Below are 4246 nucleotides of genomic sequence, written 5' to 3'. Positions count from 1 at the left end.
TTATTGAGACAACTTTTCACCTAGATAAAGGATACAGGAAAAGCGAAAATAAACATACAATCCAATCTCTCTGTTTCAGAAAATAACAATATAGAAAACGCATGTTCAATTTCGAAGAATGATACTATGCTACATCGACGTTTTGATCTCTTACTTAAAAAAACATGTTTGCATTATTCTTTTACTTGCATTATACATATTGCACAATAGTCAAAAAGTTTCTCTTACCTTCAATTACTAGTTACAAAACAAAAAATATATATGTTTTTTCGATTATATAATCCCACTGTATTACAAAGAGGAAATGGAATCTCATATATATATATATATATATATATATATATATATATATATATATATATATATACACACACATATTTACAATTTGAATAACAAAATAACATTATTAATGAACTATAAAGGGCAAACTTCTCCATTCTTGAAAAATAAACTTCTCCGTTCCAAAATGGATGTTCAGCCTCTCAAAATCGGAGCTAATCAACGACTCAATCAATATCTTCTTTGCAGGTTAGACCAGTCCAAATCAATAGCAGGTGCAAAAAGGTTGTGGCTGGACATCTTTTTTTCCCCAAATTTTATTGTCTAAAGAGTGTGATAACAACTGAGTAGAGGCATCGGTACACTCCTCACTCAGAACATCTTAAAGAACACTAAAGGCTTCATCTGGATTAAAATAGTAAAGTCTATCAGAATTCTAAAGCAAATCATGCCAGAAGTTAATCATCAATTGGAAGCAACATGGAATCTTTCAATAAAACTTATTTATAGCAATTAATTAATAAATGATCTTCTTGTCGAAATAACTTACTGTTGGAAATTCAAAAATTATTATACTGGCTAGCGAAGTAGTTGTTTCTAGACCATGAAAACCAATTCTCATATTTTATCCTCCTAGTAAACCCAAACTAAATCATTCTATACTCCATGAAAATATCTTAAGTTGAGGGACATTAGAAGTTAAGGAACACCTTCAACCCATTGCATCGCCCATAAATGATCAAACTATACCAAAAGATCAAAACTTAAAAAACTTGACTTGCATCATAATTCTTATTTATTCCTCATAAACTTAAAACCACCCTACCCTGGCACCTAATAGAAAAAGGGATCAAATAAAATAAGAACTCCATTATTTAGTTTCTGCAGTTGCCTTGACTTCCTAATTATGGAAGCAATTAATAAGCATCCGTGACCACTTAAGTATATAAGAATTCATGTATTTAAAGACGAATTCAATAGTAATTGTGTTTACATTACCAAAAATAATATCCATCTCAACAAAACACAAGTTTAAACATTTTCTTCGTTCTTATTCTTTTTCCTAACAACAACTAAGAAAGCCTCTTAGAATCGTATTTAGCTAAAGCGAAATAAAAGATGGATGACAAACAGAGATAGAGCAGAAGAAATGCTATTTTTACGGAGAAAGAGAAAAAAAAAGAATGTCACTTTCATTGACGGAAAATATGGTTCCTATAATCCATCCATCAAAATGCAGTTGCTCACTTTTCTTTTAAAGCTTACTTTCTTCCCGATTTATTTGGACCTTGAGATGGAGACACATACCAATTTGAAACAACTACTACGACCACCTTAATAGTCCAATATCTATTGCACATTTGATTCATCAGATGAAGCAATGACACACAAACTGATCAACATAGAGCAAATAGCCAGTAAAAATCAAGATAAGCCTACAATACCAAGTTTCAGTCTTTATACTACCCTCAATGTAATTAAAAATAATAAAAAGAGAAACCAGAGGTGCTAAATTTTGTAAAATTGACATCTTAGTTGAACATGAAACTACATACAAACTGAATTATTATATCAGTACTATTCATACTAAGTGTACTTTCGGCACAATTATAGAACCTATAAATGCTGCAAATACCAATTGCAAACACTATTCTCAGTTTTTCTTTTTGCACTCTTCTTTTTTCTTAATATAAATCTCACTCTCCAGACTAACAATGTGAAGGCCAAAAAGGAAAGGAAGAAGAAGCAAAGGAGAAAAAAGTTTCAAAGAATTCCCATGGTTGGTTAGCTTGCCGCTCCGATAACTGTAACAGTCTATTAAAGCAATTATTTTAATTACGTGAGGTGCAAACCTGAGCTGGATGTTTTTTAGGACCATCTCCTGCATTAATAATTGAAATATTTGTAGTGAAACTGCTCTTTAGCACCACCACAAGTGTCTCAAACAATAATATCAGAAAAACCTTTACCATTCAAATGATATCTGCAAAACAAACTCAGTTATAATAACCCACAATAGTTTGATTATGTTTTCTCAACCATACTACTATAGCTCTCGTTATCCTCATGTTACATTAATTGAGAAATATTTAAGAGAAAATCAGAAATTTTCTTGGATGCTGGAAGTGAATGTAATCACAATACTGCAAAATAACTCTCGTTATCCTCATCTTTACATTAATTGAGAAATATTTAAGAGAAAACCAAAAATTTTCTTGGATGCTGGAAGTGAATGTAATTACAATACTGCAAAATAACTCTCGTTATCCTCATCTTTACATTAATTGAGAAATATTTAAGAGAACCAGAAATTTTCTTGGATGCTGGAAGTGAATGTAATCACAATACTGCACAATCCAAAAGAGTAACAAACAATATTCAATTCATGCGTTTCAATTATCATAAGTATATAACCAAGAAAATTTTAAAGAAACAAAATAAGAGGGGATTAGGGTTAGGTAGTGAAAAGAATTACCCATGTCGAACAGTAAGGGATTTGTAATCATCGGTGTGTATCCGAGCTTGAGATATGATTCATTGGAAATCAAGGACTGGTAGTTGCGGATTAAGAAGGTAATGGAAATAATAAAGCACCATTGAAATTGAATCCGCCTTGTTGTTTCATTTTTTGCTTTAAGTGATCGCAATTGAAGCGGTGGAATAATTGCTCTGAAACGTGCTGGTTTGAAACGGTTTGGGGAATTTGCTCTGAAACGTGTTGGTTTGAAACGGCTCAGGAAATTGTGAATGCTCCGCCTTTTCGGGATGGATGAATCCTAAAATAAAGAAGAAAAAGCTCAAAAAATTGAGAAATTAGATAAATATCATTCCTATTCAATGACGGATGCCACGTCAGTGGTCTAAAGGCCTGTTTTATAATTATATATAGATAGATTAATATAATACAGTCCAAGCAAAACAAAACAATTGTAAAGGCAACGACAGATCAAAGATCAAAGTGCAATTAGCACTATCATTTGTCTTTAGACTTAATAATCTTTAAATATTGAATCCACCTTTTTTAGTTAATTAATTACAGATGAATTCACTTTTCATTTAGTTCTTTTATAATGGGAATTGTTATTATCCTATATATCTGGCTTGGTGTAGTTCTGAAATATTTGACTCAAAGAACCATATAATTTTGATCAATTGGTTTTATGTTTATTTTTAAGAAAAACATATTTTATCACTTTCTTCGTTCCAGTTTATGTGAACATATTTTCTTTTTGATCCGTTTAAAAAAGAATGACCTATTTCAAAATTTGGAAACAATTTAGCTTAACTTATAATTCTACTCTTAATGAGAAGTTTTTATAATCACACAAACACTCTAGTCCCTTTTTGACTTGTTTAGGACCATAAATTCCAAAAGTCATAATTTTTTTCTTAAACATTGTGCCGAGTCAAACAAGTTCGCATAAATTGAAATGGAGGGAGTAATAATTATGAGTACAATTCTATTTATCCCTTGAATTTTTTCTCTCCTGATTATTTATGTGATTAGAGGGCTAGATAAAGGGTCTTCTTGAAGTACTTATTTGATTATAAAGAATATCTCACTACAACTTGATCTTTTTGTAAGTATCTCATGTGTTTATGAGATTTTCAAGATATTGGTTTTCTCGCTTATTTATTTTTTCTTCAATTTTATGTAAGTCTATCTATCGCTCTTTGTTTATACATGCAAGATATCTGAGAATAAAATACAAAAGATCTTTGAAAATGCTTTCAAATTCAAAAAGGTTATGGAGAACCATTTCGTCCTAAGAATTACTAAAAATATTTGACATGTCGTTTTAAGTATTTGTATTCAGTTTGGTGTTTGAGGTCATGAGAAATTTCATATGGTGTATTATGACTTGCGTGCATCATCAATTATAGTTTTCGAGTGGTTCAGGATTGATCTGCAAGAATAACACTCAACGAGGAAGTTTTAAGTTGGAAGTGTTGACCAAGTTTGACT

At 30.9% G+C, this 4246-nt stretch overlaps 1 long non-coding RNA gene across 1 annotated transcript; it reads right to left on the bottom strand.

Annotated features, from left to right (window-relative positions):
• Positions 1-241: 241 nt before the first annotated feature.
• LOC138906762 (uncharacterized) lies at positions 242-3106 on the bottom strand. The gene is made up of 3 exons (XR_011414405.1): positions 2756-3106; positions 2133-2263; positions 242-684 (listed from the first exon to the last, which is right to left on the bottom strand). It is a non-coding gene; the product is annotated as an uncharacterized lncRNA (long non-coding RNA).
• Positions 3107-4246: the final 1140 nt, after the last annotated feature.

Source organism: Nicotiana tomentosiformis, chromosome 2 (assembly GCF_000390325.3).
Source record: "Nicotiana tomentosiformis chromosome 2, ASM39032v3, whole genome shotgun sequence".
Lineage (NCBI taxonomy): Eukaryota > Viridiplantae > Streptophyta > Magnoliopsida > Solanales > Solanaceae > Nicotiana > Nicotiana tomentosiformis.
The sequence above is the reverse complement of the archived record's forward strand: the minus strand, read 5'-3'. Positions and strand labels throughout refer to the sequence as shown.